General features: G+C 45.9%; 1 pseudogene; it reads left to right on the top strand.

The window, feature by feature from the left end:
• The first annotated feature begins 12,232 nt into the window (after positions 1-12,232).
• On the top strand, positions 12,233-12,354 carry LOC146809549 (U11 spliceosomal RNA; annotated as a pseudogene).
• The last annotated feature ends 9,216 nt before the right edge of the window (positions 12,355-21,570 follow it).

Genomic DNA, 21,570 nt, shown 5'->3' with positions numbered 1-21,570 from the left:
TGTACGTACGCGCCGAACCCCCCGTGTATGTACACCTGTGTACGTACGCGCCGAACCCCCGTGTATGTACACCCGTGTACGTACGCGCCGAACCCCCGTGTATGTACACCCGTGTACGTACGAGTCGTACCCCCACCCGTGTATGTACACCCATGTATGTACGAGTCGTACCCCCACCCGTGTACGTACGCGCCGAACCCCCCGTATATGTACACCCGTGTACGTATGCGCCGAACCCCCCCGTGTATGTACACCCGTGCACGTACGCGCCGAACCCCCCCATGTATGTACATCCATGTACGTACGAGTCGTACCCCCACCCATGTATGTACGCATCGTACCCCCACCCGTGTACGTACGCACTGAACCCCCCCATGTATGTACACCCGTGTACGTACGCGCCGAACCCCCCCATGTATGTACACCCGTGTACGTACGAGTCGTACCCCCACCCGTGTACGTACGCGCCGAACCCCCCGTGTATGTACACCCGTGTACGTATGAGTCGTACCCCCACCCGTGTACGTACGCGCCGAACCCCCCACGTATGCACACCCGTGTACGTACGCGCCGAACCCCCCCCCCGTGTATGTACAGCCGTGTACGTACGAGTCGTACCCCCACCTGTGTACGTACGCGCCGAACCCCCGTGTATGTACACCCGTGTACGTACGCGCAGAACCCCCGTGTATGTACACCCATGTACGTACGAGTCGTACCCCCACCCGTGTACGTACGCGCCGAACCCCCCCCGTGTATGTACACCCGTGTACGTACGAGTCGTACCCCCACCCGTGTATGTACGGTGCGTACCCCTACACGGGTGTACATACACGGGGGGTTCGGCGTGTACATACACGGGGGGTTCGCCGCGTACTCACGAGGGCTGGGGGGGGTCGGCGCGTCTGCGGGCACATGTCTCCATGGTTGCTATGGGAGTTCGGTCCGTACGGTGCATTTTCCATACGGTTGTAACATCGGACGCACGGGACGGATCGTACTTGCGCGCTCGGACTTCACTTTTCACATTTGTACGTAAAATCGTCCGGGGATGTGTCGGACACTTTTTCCGACCCGAGGACGTGTGGGGAAATTTTCCGAATGCGATTCGTATGGACTTTTTCCCATACGAATCGTACTTGGCAGTTTGTACGCTACTTGTACGATTCGTACGGTAAAAAGACCAGATACGAGTCGTACGGGGAACATTTTTTCAGGATCGGAATCGGCACCTATGTGTATATTTGTGTGGCTGGGAATGTGTGTGTGTTTTTTTTACAGGTTTTATTTAGAAAGAATTTGCGGTTGCCGGAAGATTGCATTTTTTAAATTAAGGAAGTGTACATTAGTTTTAGTCACTAATAATTATTTAACACTTAGTTAATTTTTGGGGTTTTCATGGAGTGTTTCTTTTTTTTTTTTTTTAACTTTTTCGTATTTTTTATGGTTGCGGGATTGTGGATTTACGCCCCGGACCGAGGATTACTTTTTGGTACAGTTGTATTTTTTAATTGTTTTTGGGATACATTTTAATCTATTTGGATTATAAGTGACCTGGATTATTTTAGAAGATGTGGGATTTTCTGTCTACAGCTACGGAAGCGGTAAGTTATTTTTATTTTTTATTGTGGGAGGGAAATACTATCAAATGTTTTATTGTTGTTTGTGTTTTCAAATATCTAGTTAATGTGTCTATATATATATTTATTTATTAATAAAAATATATTCGACAAATTAATTAGTTTTGTGAAAAAATAATTGTTTTGTATTAATTTTAATATTTTAAACAGAAAAGTATGATACATTTTACACTGCTTCGAGAGTTTAGAGTAGGCTTTTGGCAATTATTGCTAAGTATTCTAGGCCTCTTGTTGTAGGGTATAGTTTGACTTGTTGTTGAAGGTATTCAAACATTTGCTTAGTTTGTTTGGATAGTTTAGGCCTGATTTGTGTGACAGATTGCTCCATTCTTAGCTGTTGAAAGCTCTGTTCTTTTTGGAGGGAGAATAGGAGTTTGTGTAGTGTAGGTATATCTCGTCCTGATGATGCTTGGAAGGCATTATGCCAACCTTCAACAGCATAGTTAGTTTTTGCCTCTTGGTTTAGTGTGCTAAGGTAGACATTCCACCATGGAATTTGGTATTTTGGTTGTCTCCTATGGCCTGATTTATGGAGTTTTCCCACCCAGGTAGCTTCATAATAGTCTAGGAGGGGACTTAATTTCTGGTCGTGTTGCTGATAGTAAGGACTTTCTAGTAAAAGGTTGTAATGTTCGGCCATGTCAGTTACTAGGACGTAGACCAGTGCAATACGTATTTTTATTTGGTATGCGAATGAACTGTTTGTCGCATACTCTACACTAAGGGCCCGATTCCGATTTCGGACGGAAGGGCACCGAACGATGGTCGGAGCCCTTCGGCCCGCATCGGAACGTGCCGGCCGGATTCCTTTCCGACAGAGCCATTCCGATGGGCTCCGTCAGAAAGGAATCTGACTCGGATTTCTGGATAGCTTACTACGGGCTCGGAGAGCCAGTCCATCATCCGGAAACCCTTTATTATTCCCCCGGCCGGGAGGACGGTTGCAGTTTCCCACTGCCTTTTCATGCCGGTCTTTCCGTCACAAAAAGTCAATCAGAAACTGTCTTTTGGGGCCCCTAGTAGGGCCCCATGGGTGTGAGGCTGCCTAATGATGGGCTGGGGGTGCCTGTGGTGCCCCCTGTTGATCCCTGCACCCGGTGGCAGGCACCTTGGAGTGCCTGCCACAGGGTGCAGGAATGAACTGCACCCCTGCATTTCACATTGCGAGCATGCATTCCGTTCGGAATGCATGCTCCCATTGTGAAGTATACGAGTGCGACCAAACAGGGTTCGGTCGCATTGTACTTGCAGGTCCGTAACTGATGACAGTAGTTCGGTCGGTTACGGTTCCTGACAGATGTCGGATGGACTTCGGTCCATCCAACATCGGGATCGGCCCCTTAGTTTTGATTTTTGAAGGTGTCTCCATAGACACTGATTGAAATGATAGTAACATCCTACAACTCACTCAACAACATCGGACCCAAATACCTCAATGACCGAGTTTGTTTCCACGCACCCAGGAGGAACCTCCGCTCCGCTGACCTCCCCTGGCAGAGGTCCCTCGCATCCGCAGAAACAGAGCCAGCGGGAGAGCGTTCTCCTACATGGCAGCCAAATCCTGGAATGAGCTTCCGGTCAACATCAGACACTCCCCAACCCTCCACACGTTAAGGAAGGACCTCAAGACGTGGCTCTTTGACTCACCCGGAGCTGCTCCACCCTCTTCCCCCCAGTGCCTTGAAACCCTCGTGGGTGAGTAGCGCGCTCTACAAATTACTGATTGATTGATTGATTAACATCCCTGAATTGATGTGTGTGGGTAGCATTTTAGAATTGCTGTTATCACAGCCTGCTCAAAATCTATAATTATTTTCTGTGTAAAATAATTATTTGTTTCTTGTTTAGTTTGAGTTAGTATTTCCATATATGTAGAATTTTGTTTATTGGGTAGCAAGGTGTAGATAAAGGGGATGTTGGTGTTCTGATGTACGATACAACAAACAAGGGTCCTAGACCTGAATTTAGAATGAATTAATCAGAAAACTTTTGTTTTATATATGTTACGATTATCCACATCATTAAATGAAATAAACAACATAAAAAAGAGCAACAAACGACCATGAAATGGATCACCATATATTTATTTCAAGCATTTAGGTGAGAGCCAAACAATTAATATCATGAATCAATGAAAAGAGAGGTTGCACCAGAGAAAGGCGTGCCGTGAAAAAGAGGTGCTCAAGTGTAAAGTAATGAAAGGAAATTCTTCAACAGATGATATAGAAAGTTTAATATGTCAAAGCAAGAGAGAACGGTTATAATTCACCGTCCTTGATAGTCTGCCCCCAGAACAATCACATAAACGTATATCTCGATTCTAAACAGAAATTAATTCTGGGGTGGCACATGAATAAGGTTTGGGGTCCAGACTTAAATAGATAGGGCGTCGACGTTTCGATCCGACTTGTGGCCTATAAGGGTTAATAAACGGCCTCGGCCTTGCGGATCTTCATCAGGACTGGCCTGGGCAACCTAAAAGGCAAGTGGCGCCAAACGTCAGGTCGTTGCGTTGAAAATTGATTAAAACCACATGACTCAATAGATTTAATTAAGAAGGCTCACCTATCAATTACGGGTAAGTAATGGGGTCCCAAAGTTCAAGTGTAAATCCATCAGGAGGGGGGAAGGAAATTCTCCAATTCAATTCAATCTTGAGGGACAATACAATTTGATTAGTGTAAAGGATCAGGTAATTAAGTCATGTGAATATTTAAATACTATGCGTGTTGGTGTCAAAAAGAAAGGGATTCGATAGATTACCTTGACAATAAATGTCCAAAGGATACACACCGGATTCTTCAAAGCGACGGTTCCAACCAACTGCATAGAAATGAAAGAGCTAAATGTAGCCTCAAGTCATGTACAGAGTTTTGGTTTGCATGAATGATGGGTAAATATATTATTATTAATTAATTAAAGACCCATTAAGGTCATGCTGCCATCAACGTGGCAATTAAGGAAAGGGATTCTAAGTATACCCCATGTGAAGTGTAGGTAATGCCCAGATAGATGCATTACAGGGATGCTAAGAAGCCTACGTCCCGAAGTAGCTAGTGAGAGACTCACTTAATAAGGGACAGGCTGCGGGCGTGCGAATGTTAACCACCGAGTCTACAAAAGTACACAGTTTAAGTTTGCATGATTGATGGGTAAACATAATGTTGTTAATTAATTAACCCAAGGACCCATTACGGTCATGCTGCCATCAACGTTCCAATTAAGTGAAGAAGGGATTCTAAGTATGCCCCATACGGAGTGTAGGTAATGCCCAATTAGATGCATTACAGAGATGCCAAGGAGCCTACATCCCGAAGTGGCTAGTGAGAGACTCACTTAATCAAGGACAGGCTGCGGGCATGCGAACGTTAACCACCGAGTCTACAATAGTCCCGATCCACTGATACTATACGTCAAGGGTGAATGGCCTGAGTTCCGCAGCCGAGAGCATAATAATCTAAAACCAGGGAGTCATAGAGGATAATCTATGCGGGTTTCCTTTTGATTGTATGGCTTAGCACGCCAGGTTGTGCGTGGCCTATCCAGGTTAATCGGCACAGTCTAGTGGGAGGCGATCGGTGCAAACGCGCACTAAAGCGTTACCGGCGACGTAAGGCAATACGTAATCGGTGGATAGAAAAAGGGAGGAAAGACTCTCCCGATTGGGAAAAGGAAAGGGCAAGAATGCCGAGTCATGGACAGTACATAAATATTTAACAATTGATTACATGGTGATAGTCATAATGAAAAATAGGCAGGACTATATATACAAGGAGTACGTGAACATAGTAAATGTACACATGTTTAATGGACAGACATTTAATTGGTTCAAATAATTTGTTCTAAACATTTTAGAAAATCAGCAACATCAGTAAGTAACCCAGTGAATTACACTAGAGCCCTAGTGTACTATTAGGAGGAAGATATAATCCCCTCACTCTAAACCATTATAGGAAGAAGATATAATCCCCTCACTCTAAACAGTTATAGCAAAGAGGGTACATATCGCTTTAACCGGTTGTGAGTACAGAGACCTGTATGCTAATTTCCTCAAATTCGTTTAGGCCACGGGTTACAGTATTCAGAGAGTGTATCCATTTGCACTCGCGTTTATTAAGGGTTACGCTAAAGTCTCCCCCTCTGGGGTTGGGTTTTACCTTTTCAATGACCCACCATTTAAGGCTGTTAGGCGCATGGTCAAATAGCACAAAATGCTCAACTAAGGGGGCCCCCTGTACTTTGCATCGTATGCGGCTACAGTGTTGCAGAATGCGGCACTTGACTTTCTGTATGGTTTGCCCAACATACATGAAACCACAAGGGCAGATAATAGCGTAAATCACGCCGCTGGAATTACAATTGCTGTGTTCATTTAAAGTGTGTGTGCGACCATTGTGTGCAAACTCAGTCATTTCATTAGACATGGGGCAGGCTTTACAAGTCCCACATTTATGGTGACCATTGATAGGTGGGAGACCCCATAAAGTGGTCTGTATATGGTTCCTAGGTGTGTCTAGTAGGGATTTAACCACATTGTCCCTTATGTTTCTAGCTTTTCTAAAGGCATGCAAAGGGGTTGGCATATTACCCAACTCGTCAGCTACCAGGTGCCAATGATTGTTGATGGCCTTCTTTATAGCGTTACTCTTTGTATTAAAGGTAGTAATGCATACAAGACGCTCATCCTTGTTCTTCGTTCTAACCTTTGGGCTTAACAGGAGGTCCCTGTGGTTATGCCACGCAAGTTTACGTGCCTTCTTAAGCAATCTGATGGGGTAGCCTCGTTCACTTAATCTAGCAAGGAGGCCTGCCGACTCCTCAAAGAAGTCCTTTTTAGAACAGTTCTGATGTAGGCCATGGATGGTGTTTAATTGGTAGGGTGGTTTGGGACAGATTTTAAAAGTCCCCTCCATCATCCATGTTTCTGATTGGTGAAGCTTTATTAAATTGTTTGCAGTAGCAAACATAATTATTCTCTTTTCTTTGCATTTGTTGTCGTAGAGAACAAAGGGTTCTTCATTATGAGTTATAGATAGTTCTGGGGGAATTACCACCTCTTCAAAAGTTTTTGGAGTAGGTGAGGTAGTTGTTTTGGCTTTTTTGATGTGAGCAATAGTTCCTTTTAATGAAGAAATAGAGGGCATTTGCCCAGTAGCATGTCTGGGTACTCTAGACAGCAGCTCTTTCAGTATTTGACTGGTAGGTTTTTGTGAGCTAATGCTAGCTTTTTCAAGGGCAGTCCTGACGTCTATTTCAGTAACATTTGGAGGGTGGTTATGCTCCCTTGTATACAAAACAGTTGTTTCTCTAGTTGTTGCCTGACCATAACATTTTTTTGAATAGTACTTGCTACATTTCCAATTGACTTTTAGTCCACTTTGCTTTTCCTGGATATGGACATATCCAATGTAACATAGCAAAATTTTTCCAGTTGGGTTGTTATAAATTGGACGCTTTCTATCATTGTGATGTGGTAAATTCTATAACAAATGTATATCAAAATTATTAAAAAGATTATTATACATGTTTATGTTTTAATAAATACACATTTTTATAAATATACTTACAATGTTGGTTTTCAGATTCTTTTAAATGGAGATAATATTTCTTTGTTTGTTGAATCCTGTTAAGTTGTTGGTTTTTCTGTAGGAAAAGTAAAACATATTTTTATTTATTTTGTTAAATTTGTATATGGGGTGGGGTGGGGTGGGGTGGGTGTTTGGGATGGAGTTCGGGTTTGGTTGGTTGTTTTACACGTTTTTCAAAGGTGTTTTGTTGAATACTTACTTTATTAGTTAGATGGTTTTAGGAGGTGATCTGTTATTTTCTTGATGCTTTGAGAATTATCTGTAGAGTAGACATAAATAGCAAAAATATATATATTAATTATTTGCGTATGATAAATATTAGTTTTTGAATATTAGCATTACTGTTATTTTATCAATGGTAATTTACTTACTTTGTAAAAAATGCAATAGCTTTTTCTTTGATTAAGTCCTTGCTTGTGGTAGAAATCCAGCAGAGTTTCGGCTTGCTTATTGTTTTTGGTTTAAGGTGGAAAATAAGAGTAAACATTCCTTCTTTATATAGTGTTTATTTAATTGTTTGGTTAACCTCATTGGTTAATTTTAATATTGTGTATTTTTATTGGTTGATCTTTATTGTTTTAATTGTTTTGGTAGTTGTTTTCCTTATATAAAAAATGCTAGTTAACAGTCAGTTATTTTTTTTTGCACATTTTGAATTATTTAAATGTGTATTATTTTATATATGAGATGTTAAAAAAAATGTGTATATAATGTAGGTATACAATTAAAATGGTTATTAATAGTGTATTTATCATCTAATTTTGTAAGTTATGTTTTACTATTTTCAAAAATTATGCATTTGCTTGTATTTTATATGCAGTGTATGTTTATTTATTTAACTATATTTATGGTGTTTAATTTTGTGTGTTTTATCTATTTTTGAGCTGTCGATATTTTTACAAAAACTAACACTGCTGTCTATATTATTGTGATCGATATTTTGGACATGTTTATTTTTAAAGAATGTTCGATATTTTAGATGACGATAATTATGTGTTCGATATTTCTGTAATCGATAATTTTGGTTGATGATATTTTGGGGTCGATAATACTGTATTTTTTTAATTAAGTAAATGGCATCGATATTAGTGTTGTCGATATTTTTGTGTGGATAAAAATGTAGGTCGATAATGTGTTTGCCGGTATTCTGTCAGTGATTCACAAAATCCTCTTTGATGGCAGTCCTGTCAGTGATCATTCCCATGACTATACCAAAAATGTCAGAATGCTGGATGAAAGCATTTGCCCATCATAAGATCGTTGGACACCAGACTGCCAGAACGCTTGTCAGCAGCTGCACTCAATGTTTAATAATTGACAGTTTCCGAACCTCATCAATGACTCAAAAAAGAATACTACAAACAGGCAAGCATCCCAGTTGGGCTGACTGGAGAGTCATTGGTTATCTCTGCTCAAACAACATTATTAATGTATAGATACCATAAAATGCCCTATAAGAAATTATACTCTTCTCCCATTTAAACCTTCAACGCAGCATGCAAGTTGAGTGAAGCACACAAGATGATGGAGGAAAGCTGGTAAATTCCTTAGCATTGGGAATATCGACGTGCTAGGGACAAGAAAGGTACCGGGTGGCATCACTGAACACCATTACTGATGACACCCTTATGTGGAGTATCATTAATATGACGATATGTTGCGCCACCATGAACCACCTGCAGTTGCAAGTTCCCTAGCACTATGTCTGGGGGTGACCAGTGATGTAACTGCTAGATTCTAAGGGATATGCCTTTCATGGCACCTTACCAGTACCTCCAACCACTGTATCTCCTCTCCCACCATTTCCACCAACACTAAACGCATCCGCCCGACACAGGTTTCCAGAACGGATCCTGTAGCACCTCAGAATGTCAAAGCAGAAAATAAAGAAACTGAATAGACGGGTGAAGAAGGGGGAAGAGAGAGACGTGCCATTAGGAGCAACCAGAAGGATGGCAGGTTTACATTGCCTCTCTGGAGGGGTGAACACCCTACATCCAATGGATTCACTGTTGAATGACATAGCCTGGTGAAAAGGGCTTACAGGAGATTCGTCCTGCTTTGTCTGCAAACACAGTGATTCTTGCACAACTTTAGAGAGCAGGCTAGTGGTCAATCAGAGCAATTCTTTTCCACAACCACATTTGTGACGAAGAACAATGCCTAATGAATACTCGCATTGTCTTTCTTCACTGTAAACAGTTAATCCCAAAATATCAATAGACACCAGCCACAGGGCAGGGATGGATCCTATTTTGCTGAAATGGTGAATGAAGAGTGGGGTGATAGTAAACACATACCCTCTTGCCTCACTACCATTTACACTGATCTGGTCCAGGGAGTCGGGTTGGAAATAAGACACATTTGACGAGGGAGTAGGCTCCCTGGCAGCGATGTCCATCATGTCAGCCAACATCTTAGCAGTTCTGAAGTGTTATGACAAACAAATGTGGAACATTGAGACCTCTTAACTTGTTCTAATTAATTAGGATGAGAGCACACAGTCATAGACATATGCCCAAAAGTGGAATCACAAACTACCTGTCTCCGAGCCATGCAATTTCTGTCATCATAACTTTTTTTGCCCTTTTCCACAAGAGCAGTTCAAACATGAATGGCGGAATATCCTAGTTTGCAAATGTATTCCACATAATTATGGCTCTGCCATATTTGTCACATAATATATCATCTGCTGCATAATTTGAGGATTATAACTAATAAATTGTTTGTAGCTCAAACGGATCAAAGGTTACTAAAAAATGTGACTTGTGTTGCTGCGAAGTGGAGGGCCCTTTGCAAAGGTTGACTGGTCACCTTTTTCACTGCTTCATTTGTATGTTACACTGGTACTAAGGAGGCAAAATCTTTGCAAAGACAGTTAGTATGTGTAAAAAGTCATAATAATAAAGTAGCAGAAAATATACCCTATAACGCTCCAGCCATTTTTTTGCTGCATAATTTAGTAAACACTGCGGCATCATTTTGTCCCCCATAGCTGTATAATTCCAGTGGCCCCAAAGCTGGCAGCACATGTTAAAAGTGTTAATGCATGAAGCAGAGAGACAGTGAAGTTTGCTAACTTAGTTTGGTGTGTGTGCAAATCCTGTATTGCCGATCCCTGGTGAGTTGCACTACTACTGCTGTAACAAGGCCAATGAAGGTACCAATGGGTGAGGCTGACTGGTATCAAGGGCCCTGTGACCTCAGTGACAGAGTCACTGTTGCTCTAGGGTGTGCTGCTTCATAGGCCTGCCCACAAGACTGAAGGTGAACTTCAGTATGGATTGTGGTGGACAGGCCTTCAAAGTTAACGCACACTTGTCAGCACTAGGGTCGACCTGCTGGTGCTATGACACCAGGGCTTCTAAGGTCTTACGGTGCCTTCTTGGGTCTAGCATGGGAATGTGCTCCTTCAGGAGAGTGATCTGGTGGACTGGTCATGAAGGCTGAACCTGGTTCCCCAGTGTCAAAATCGGCAGCTGTGGCCATAGTGCCACATCCTCTCCCCCCACTGAACACCAGACTGCTCCACTGAGAGAAACTCACACTGCCTTCAGCTACAACCAAATTGTGCTGTGCTATAAACACCTGGGTGCGACTCAATTCAAATAATGCACTAGATAAGAGTAATATGCTGCCTGAAAAAAGAGTAACAACATACTGGAAAAAGCAAACACTCATAGGAAATGCAAGATTAAGTAAAGCATGTGAAATGTAAGCAGGAACAACTGTGGTTGCCTTAATGCTTTTACACTCATTATTCAGAAATCAATGAGTGTTTTTGCTTGAAAGGTTAAGGAAATGACTACAGGGCCTAGAAGTGAACCGTTTCATATCCATTGCTTATATCCTTACAAAACGTAAGCAGTTTGGTTTATACAGGCTACATCCCTGGACGCAAATATATTAAAATAAGGAAAACAGCTAATAATGAACACATTAAACGTTTTCCACTCTACACATTAACTAGGTATTGCAGTCCGTTACGGAATGCTGCACTTCCCCAACTAAGGAAAGCAATGCTGTTCAAAGAAAGAGGAGAAAACGAAAGTAGCGCTTCACTAGCAAACTTTTTAAAGTGGGGCTAAAGTGTGAATAAAACCAATCTGGCCACTTTGTGACCACTATGTCTTCCTTTATATAGCTATTTATTTGTTTTATGTTTAACCTTTTTTTCTCTCCATCCTGAGGCTGCACTTTGGAATAGAAAAATGTCACAAAAAGACAACATTTCCAGCAAGTGTTTTTCTTTTTTGGATCCATTTCACAGGGGAACAAATAAAGGAAAGGAGAGGGTAAATGCTGTTTGTTGAATTCATGGTTTTCAGCAAGTAAGGAGGAGCGAGACAGAGGCAGAAAGAGAGGGAATAAGAGGAAGTGGACACTGCCCTTGTCTTCTCTGGTCAAGAAGGAAAGAAAAAAGAGCCCGTTTTCCTTTCCTGCCCGCCCATCCCCAACGGCCATGAACGCTGCGCCTTATATATGGGCCTTGGCTATTTATGGCATCCTGGGATGCATTTTTAAAATAAAAAAGTAGGGGGATCATGGATCACATTAAATAAAAGAAGTAGGGGAACGCCGTGCCCTGCGGATTCCGCCCACTTCGATCACTGAACTCAACACAATAAATAGTGAGTGACTGGACTAGAAGTACTACTATCAGTTGTTTCGTCATTTCACTCTCTCACTGACTCACCTGAGACTTGTCTTGCAGCTTTGGTGGCAGGCACAGGCTGGCAATTAAATGTAAGTCACTGTGTCTGACTCAGGCCCACCGTCTCCGAACGTACAGTTTACACTGACTGCCCATGACAAGTCAGCCCAGCCCAGCCCACCTGATGCCCCACCCTGAGGCTGAAAACCACACAGCTGCATCGTGCCCAGGCTCAGCATGCAGATATTCCCTAAAACGCATATGGTGTGGTATTTAAGTGACATATTTCCTCGCGCTACAAGACATAGAACTAGCCACCAGGCGCATTGTTATACCAAGTACACTTAGCTAAAAAGGGTTTCTGCCGTGAGTGGCACACAGGGGGCTTTGGGGTAACTCGGAGCTCCTTGTGCGGAATCAATATCAAGAGATTTCGGAAACATAATTTGTGTTACCGGGCCTGCTCGGTCAGTTTAAAGCACAGTGGTAAAATGTGACATTAAAGTGCCCTCACTGGCCTCGAGTCAGGCTCTCTCTTTCCGCGTTGGCAGTGCTTAGAGGTACGCCTTCAAGGCAGCTGTGTGTTTCCTTTTGTATTCGAATGCAGCCTTTGGTCCCTGTAGCGTGGCAAGTAGGCCCTAGTGCAAAGGAGCAAATGGGTCCCTTGGACGCTCTTATAAATGAAAAATAAAGCAATAACCTGTCAAGTGGGCCCTTCAGACCTCTGCACCTGCTGCTGGTGTATGCACTTTGTAATATATGAGCTTTGAGCGATGACTTAACTTTGACACTAGGTCCCAGAGTTCAGACGGACCCTGTCTTTGAGTGTAAGTGTACAGTGTGCTTAGGGGGCCCCCCGCACTGCGGGGACTGCGGGGGCCTTTGTTCCACCCCTGTTACGCTCACCACAGACGACACACACAAGACCATAAAGAGCATGCACTCCGGTGCCCCCTCAACCCTTGCCTGTATCACATCTTCCATAGAGCAGCCACCTCCATCGCCCCAAACTTCGCCTCACCATCAATTGCTCCATTGAGATCGCCACCTTCCCTGACGACTGGAAACACGCTGAGATCAAAACCCTGCTTAGGAAGCCATACGCCGAGCCGACAGACCTCAAGAACTTCAGACCCATCTACCTGCTGCCCTTCCCAGCCAAGGTCATCAAGAAGGTCATCAACATCCAACTCTCCGAGTTCATAGAAGGGAACCATGTCCTGCACATATCACAATTTAGCTTCTGAAACAACCACAGCACTGAGACTGCACTCCTCATTGTGACAGACGGCATCCGCTCCTTCCTCAACCCAGGCGAAACCACAGCCCTAGTCCTACTGGACCTCTCGTTCGCCTTTGATACCGTCTCCCACAGCACCCTAATCACGTGACTCCACGACAACGTCATCCGCAACAAGGCCCTGGACTCTGGATCCATTCCTTCCTTGTCGGTAGAACACAGCGAGTCAGACTACCTTCGTTCCTCTCACAATCTACGGAGATCAGCTGCGGAGTGCCCCAGGGCACCACCCTGAGCCCCAACCTCTTCAGTTTCTACTTGGCCCCCCTCGCTGCCATCATCAGGAACCACAGACTCAACATCGTCTCCTATGCCAATGACATCCAGCTGATCCTCTTCCTCACCAACGAACCCACAGCCGCCAGAATCAACTTCCACACCGGGATGAAGGCCATTGCCACCTGGATGAAAGATAGCTGCCTCAAGTCAGACAAGATAACATTTCTCATCCTGTGACCCACCCCCTCAGCCTGGGACGAGTCCTGGTGGCCCGCCACACTGGGAACCCCTCACACCCACAGACGACGCATGTAACCTCAGCATCATACTGGACTCCTCGCTTACAATGAACTGCCAGCTCAACGCTGTATCCTCATCTTGCTTCCACACACTTGGTCTGCTTCTAAAGACATTCAGATGGATATCCACAGAATCCAGAAAGACGGTCACCCACGCACTCATCACCAGCAGACTCAACTACGGCAACGCACTCTACACCGGCATCACCCAGAAACTCCTCAGGAAACTATAGAACGTTAAAAACGTTGCAGCTAGACTGGTCCTTAACGTCCCCCACCGCAGCCACATCACAGAACTCCACTGGCTCCCAGTCAACAAAAGAATCCCTTTTGAGCTCCTCAAGCATACCTACAAAGCTCCCCACAACGCAGGACCAGCGTATCTGAACCACCGCCTCTCATTCCAGGTACTCGCCAGACACCTTCGCTCTGCCCAACTTCCCCGACCACCATCCCACAGATCCACAAAACCAGAACCGGAGGAAGATCCTTCTCCAATATTGCCGCCAAGACCTGGAATACCCTGCCTCTCCACTTCAGGCAATCCTTATCGCTGACCTAATTCAGGAAGGGTTTCAAGACCTGGCTCTTCAACTGAACCCCTGCAGCCAGACGGATCAGCAGCCACCGCCCCTTCAGCGCCTTGAGACCCTTCCGGGTGAGTAGCCACGCTATAATAATAATAATAATAATAATATGAAATTTGTAATGCGCTCAGCTTACCCGGGGGCATCCCGGCGCAAGGCTATATTGACCCCTGATTGATTCATTCATTCATGCGCATGCATTCAAGATTGCCTTTGGTGTACGGTTTCCTTCTCCTTATTAGTTCAATAGACTGTAAAGCTTGTGACCATAGGTGGTACCCATACCATCTTTCTTATTTCTAAGATCCCTTTTTATGATCAGGCTCAACAGCGCAGCTGTGGCTGAACAATTATGTGAGAATCACTAGAAAGGGGCTTTGGCTCCGCCCACATGTTGGGATCCAGGAGTATCTGTTTTGATTGGGCAAATGTTGTGTGGTTCCACAAACGTGCTCACCCTCCACACAGCTGTAATCATTTTGTTTTTTTTATCCATCTGCCTGAGGTTGAAATTTCAGGGGCACACTCAAAATTGTGATGCTATTATAAAGTATTAGAGAACTAGCTATGTTGTGATGTTTTTCTCTGGAAGCAGTACAGATGGGATGAGGGCAGTCAATAACTTACAAAGGGGCATGTACTCAAGAACCTATCGCCGAGTTATCAGCACTTTAGCGCAGCCAAAGTCGGGATAAATTTATCGCCCCATTCACAAGCTGGTGCTAACCGCCCATATCACCAGTTTACCTGCGATAGCAGCCACAAAAAACATCGCCACAGATGACCCCGGCAACTAAAGCTAATGAGATGCAGAGTTGGCGTTCCCGAGCAAAAACCTGCGACAACATCCCTTCGCAACATTCTCAACGACCAGCCAGATCTGCGATAAGATCACAAAACAGGCGATAAGTCACGTTAGCAACAGGAAACTAACACCTGCTCTTACCTGGTGTAAAGTCTGACGACAACCGGCACCAGACAAGGGAGCACAGCCCAGAGCCACACATGAAGAACAACAGATGCCCAGGAGCAACCGAACATGCAGCCCGGAGCCTCAATAGGGCAACAACACCCACCGCCACCCCCCAGGACCCCGCCCTGGGGCCCTACCCCGGGCCCCCCTTTGGACAAAGATATTGCACATCAACGCCACACAATTCGCCTGTAGTCGCACAATCACAACATCTAACATACATGTGTGGTCAGAGAAAGGAGAATCTTACATTCATCTTACGTTATCTAAATAATCAGTTTATTATAGAATAAACCCAAAACAACAATTCGGAAGAGTCATGTCGGGTCTTCTCAGGACATTCTGTAAGTCACAGCCTGCAAGACAAAAACCTACATAAGAAGGTGTGTCATGCGCTCATCAAAGTGCAGAGAGACGGAGTGAAAGAGAGAGAGAGATAAAGATAGAAAGAGAGAAAGAGAGAGAGAGGGAGTGGGGGAGAGAGAAAGAGAGGGATGGAGAGAGAAAGAGAGGTAGATTGAAAGAGAGGGAGAGACAAAGAGAGGGAGAGAGAAAGAGAGGGAGGGACAAAGAGAGAGAGAGAGAGAAATAGAGAGAGAGGGAGAGAGGGGAAGAGAGAGAGAGAGGGAGAGAGAAAAAGAGGGAAAGAGAGAAAGAGAGCGAGAGGGGGAGAGAGGGAGAGAGAGGGGGAGAGGGGGAGAGAGGGAGAGAGAGAGAGAGAGAGAGAAAGAGGGAGAGAGGGAGAGAGGGAGACAGAAAGAGAGGGAGAGAAATTGCCGACACTGCGGACCCAGGCCTCACTGCTCACCTGCTGCCACCGGTGTATCTCCAACCACGTGCCGGTACACGCTGCAGTCCCCCAGGTCCCTCATCTGAAACAGTTTCCAGAGACATGAAGGGCAGAGTCCATACAGTAGCACACACCATCATCGCTTGCCCGCCCCTGCGCACACAGGCTGATGCACCCCAGCTCCTCCCGCCACCCAGCGGTGATTGCCCGCCCCTGCGCAACCTTCCGCCACCGGCGTGTCTCCAAGAGGGCCCACCATGTGCCGGTGGGAGCTCCAAGCCCGGGGCCCGCGACCATGGCACCCTCCACATCATGCAGCCCCGCACCGCAGACCACCAGGTCACACACCTGATTCTGGGTCTTGATTTCGCTATGGCAGAGAACATACCAGTGCACACGGCATCATCGCAGGCTGCACACCCGCTCACCTCTAGAGGTGCCACTAACTCTGTGAACCGCGAGGCGATGCCACGTGTCGGTAGGCCAGCACTGCCCGCTGACTCAGGCCTACACTGCGGTCCAGCAGGGCTCGCACTAATCCTATTAGTCCGGACCGCCAGGATGGCGCATCATTGCAGGCTGCACACCCGCACAGCACTTAAGGTGCCCCTACCGAAAGACACCGTCTCGTGGCGGTGTGCCTGTGCCTGCCGCAGTGTATCCGGTGCCACCAAGTCTGTGCACCACAAGCCATGGACCTTTTATGATTGAGTTTTGTGGTGCGGACGCCATCATGTAACCCCGGCACTGGGAAATGTGATGTGGCAGGGCCCTAGGCCCTCATGCCTAAATGATAACCACATGGAGGCACCCAGTTACAGAGTGGAAATGGCGTCCAGCACGTGCGCCAGGCCCTTTATATTGGCAGGGTCACATGTCCTGTGACAGCTGTGCTGGATGGGTGTGGTGTGGTGTGGGTGTAAACCAGCCGTGAGGGAGTGCCTGTGGCATGCTGAGAACTAGACATGTGAGCAGCAGATCCCTATGGGGAAGACCTGGGACATGTAGCATTGTCGTCCCACCCCTGTGAGCATAAGCAGAGTGGGCTGGCCTGGCGTATGCCAGTCCAGCGTAAGGGTGTGAACAATGATTTCCGGGCTCTGGGCGTGGTTCCGTTCTGGGCTGGACACGGAAGTAACTAATGCGTGTGTCTCCGTTCTAGTGTCGGCACCACCCGGACCGCAATCAGTAATGTGTCACCCTGTGACCCAAGTCCCACAACATGAGCAACACGGACGTAAGGGGGAATCATTGAGCCTACATTCATCCATACTTCCACACTTGCAAGATCATAGACATGACACATCGGTGTGAAAATGAATGTTTAATGCACATTCAGTGGAGTGTTGTAGCTGGAGCAGTACAGGGCCATGCAAACTCCACCTTGTATTGTTGGCCCGTGGAGTGTCAGCCAGAGTCCTTCAGGAAATGACAAGTACATCAGAAGAGGAGGAGTTCAGTCTGCAGTCTGATAGCTGTGTCATTGGTGTCCAAACAGAATATGGCAGTCCATGTCCAGGTCCAAGGTGAGTGTCGCAGAGTGCATCGAGGGACCGTGCAAGGTGATGATGAAGAGGGCAGAGCCAAGCAGAAACAGGCCATATGGTGGAGATGCAAGCTACTGCATCCTTCTGACCATGGAGGCAGATTCATCCTCATCTTTGTCCTCTGCTGTTGCATGTGCCTCACATGTGGGTGGTGGTGTTCTGTCTCTATCACTGTGTGGCAGTGACACTTCAGAGGCTGGAGGTGGAATGTCCGCCGCACTGTGTGGCACTGACACATCAGGGTCCGGAGATGTGGATGGAGTGGTAGCAGCAGCATGCATCAGCGCCAGGCCTTGTGGCAGCAATGCCATGAGGATGGTCTTTAGGGCATTGAGGGACCCAGCTACCTCTCCCTGGTGTGCAGCCGCTCTTTCCGCCCGCGTCATGTTCTCCATGAGCCTCCGCATGAGTCCCAACTCCCGGGCGAGCTTGCTGGAGTCACTCTGACTAGACAGTCGTTCTTGTCTCAGAGTCTGGACTCTGGCGATGTCAGCCATGGTTCGTTGGAGAGCATGGAGAGGACTGTGGGTGTCCATTAGGGACTGTAGGTGGTCCCTGATGGGACTTAGACACCCACGTATGGCGTCTAGTTTGTCTGCCATGCGGTCAAACCCCACCTGCACCTGTTCAGCCAGCTTCTCCTGACACCTCAACACATGGCGTTGGAAGGTCATGTGTTCGTCATGGGGGTCCTGGGAGGCAGCCGGATAGTGTGTGCTGCCTGCTGTGTTTTCATGCAGGGGGTGGGTTCTGCTTGTAGCAGCTGGGCTGCCCTGCTCCTGGAAGTGGGCTGCGGAGGCTCTCCACGAGCAGTTGGAGGGCGTCGGAGTCGAAGGTGTGGCGGTCCTCTTCGTCATCGAAGAAGAGAGGTTCGGGCTGCTCTGTAGGAGGTGTTGGGTTTCCCCCTGCAATGTGAAGGGGAGATGCAGTTTAACATTGTGTTCACATGTGTGTTGACGCATTGTACATGTTTACATTCAGACTACATGACAGTGTACATTGTGACTGTTTGGGGGAGCTGCCTATTTGATGTAGGACAGTGGACATTTCGACGGCATCACGGATGTGTGTTTGTACTTGCACATCATCATCTCACATTTACTTGCTATGCCAAATGTGATTGGCCAGTTTCTGCACACAAGCGGTACCAGTTGTGTCCTCTGTTCTGTTGTGGACATGTTGCTGTTTGTACCACATTATTGTCAATGTTGCTGTGCTCTGCATGTTATGTGTGTGTGCTGCATTTTGGGAGAGTCGCCCCTACAGCTCTGATTTGGATGCCCCTTATCCCTTTAATGCGGTGTGCCTTTGACTTCTGTGCTTATACAGTGCTAGGATGTTGCGGACTTGGGTACATTGGGCTCTTGGTGGGAGTTGGGACTCTGGGGCATGGTTTGTCCGCAGCTGTGCTATGCTTAATTGTGCATGTGTGCCATTGTGGCTATCTCCCCCCATCTCCCCAGTCCCTGGTCGTTACTCACCCTGTTGCTATTGTGTCCGGTCATGTTGAGCAGTGTCTGGGCCCCCAACTCCTGCCACTGTCTCCCCACTGATGACTGTGGACACTATTTCCTCCATCTCGTCCAGCTCCACCTGTGGCTCTGGGCTCCCACCTCCAGTCTGCATTGCTGCCTTCCGGGTGTCCGCGAGTTTCTGCTTGGTTTTGCGCTTGACATCATTCCAGCACCTCTTGACCTCTTCCATTGTCCTCTTCAGCACTCCGACTGCATTCACCTTGTCCACAATGGTCTGCCATATTCCATTTTTAGTTGCCAGTGACACAGTGGAGGTGACGAACAGTAGTTGATGGTGTTCTATCACCTCCGTTATCAGGATCCTGTTTTCCTGCGGACTGAACCTTTTCTTCCTACTCTTCTTGTCCTTGCCCTTCCCTGACCCCGAGGTCCTAGGCTGGTCATCCTTGTGAGGTTCTGGTTGTCCTCTGCACTTGCTCCGGCTACCTCCATTGTGCTCCGCTGTTGTTTGGCTTTTGTATGTATTTTTTTTCAACTTTTATAGTGCATTTTCCTGCATGGCACGTGGGGATTGCAGGCCTGTGGCTGGTTTTCGCAGATTTTTGTATCGCGATTGGCATCATTGCTACTATTTTTGTGTTTCACTTTTTTGCGGCGTCGCGTTGATTTTAACGCATTCATTTGATGCGCTATCGTGGGTCTATCGCATGGTGCCGCCGTGTTGAGAATACCACGTTAACACAGAGTTATTTTCCCGCGATAGACTGCGATGTGAAGAGTTGCGTTAAGCTACTTTTACAGTAGTTAGCACACGTTCTTGAGAATATCCCCCCCATAGATTTTTTAGGACTGGCTTAACATTGCATTCACTAGCCAGACCTATTGACATTGCCAATGCTTGTTTGTGGTTCATATTGGCCAACTTAATGGTCCCCCTGATCACTTTATTAAAGCACTCCACTACACCATTTCCAGCAAGATGATGTTCCAATGTGGTTACATGTAAAATACCATTCCTAGCTGAAAAGTCTGCCGCTACTACTAATTTCAATTGTGATCCATTGTCAATATTGATTTTCTTTGGTGACCTGCTCTGAAAAACTGTTCAAACTGGAACGGCATGGTGAGGAAGAAAACGATGGATTTAGGCCCAGATCTCTGTACTGGGGTGAATGTACGACATTGTTCTGCATTCTGTCCATCAACTGTGCTATACATGCCACTGGAATCAAGCTATCCTGGCTGAAGAGGGGTGAAACCCCGAAACCGGTCCTAGGATGCTTGTTTCCAGTCCAGGTAGGACCTGGCTTGGCAGTTCGGACTGGACTGTTCCCATGAGGCACGGGGTCAAGACTGATTTGCATATGGCTGGGTTCAAACTGGAACGGCACGGTGAGCAAAAAAACGATGGATTTAGGCCCGGATCTCTGTACTGGGGTGAATGTACGACATTGTTCTGCATTCTGTCCATCAACTGTTGTTTTTGCAGCTGAAAAAGATGATATCCATAAATTGTAACACCAGCATAAGAATCGCTTTTAGAAACAACTTACAATTCCACCCACTTTGAAAATTGTCAGCTATTAGAACAGTATAGTTGACTTCAACAATCAATGACATTACAGGACCCATTATATCAATTACAACAGTCTGCCAAGCCATTTTAGCCCCCACTATATGGATTAATTTTGGTCTGAAAGTTTGCATAGTTTGCCAGAGCTACTACATTCCATACAATGTCTCATAATGTTCAGTTTCCACATCTGCACCAGGCCACTCTTAAGACTCTCTGTTTTTTTTTTAACATTTAATGATCCCCAGGTGACCTTCATGACAAACCTGTACAAATGAAATGCCTTCCAGCTCCGTGGACCCTCCAGACGCTGATGACGCACACGGAGCAGGTTCAAAAGCAGCGGTCGTCGGTGTCCACATTTCAGCAATCAGTGCCCTTGGGAATATAAATAAATTCATCTACACCGCTCACTTCTTGGCAGGATTTCTCAAAGCCAGTCCCCATTTCCTCTAATCTTCTAACTGACATCAAGGAGTCAATGACATTTTCCGCTACAGTGTGCAGTAGTTAGTTCATGGCGGCGCTGAGCTCGTCACCACGTTCTGGCGTCACACGCAGTTTTCAGGTGCGTTTATTGTTCAGCCGTGCATGTGAACTGCATCTCTTGACAGCTAGCATCAACTGAAATCATTCAGTACGAAATGACTCTAACATTCAAAGGACAAAGTATGACATCAGTGGCTGATATACGTGCATTCTATAAGTTCTGTAAACAGTACACTGACAAAAAGCACCTGATTTCACTTTAAAGCCGGTTACCAGCCCTAATCAATGCCTAGTTAGGTAGAGGGACTGCAGACTTTGTGCAGTAATGTAGGAACTTCACCGCAGAGCTATTGATAGGTATTGGAAGAACTTCAGTTCAGCATAAAATAACATTTGTAGAAATACCTCTATAATTTAATTTAATTGTGGGTTTATA

The sequence above is a fragment of the Triturus cristatus genome, chromosome 7 (genome assembly GCF_964204655.1).
Source record: "Triturus cristatus chromosome 7, aTriCri1.1, whole genome shotgun sequence".
Taxonomy (NCBI): Eukaryota; Metazoa; Chordata; class Amphibia; order Caudata; family Salamandridae; genus Triturus; species Triturus cristatus.
The sequence above is the reverse complement of the archived record's forward strand: the minus strand, read 5'-3'. Positions and strand labels throughout refer to the sequence as shown.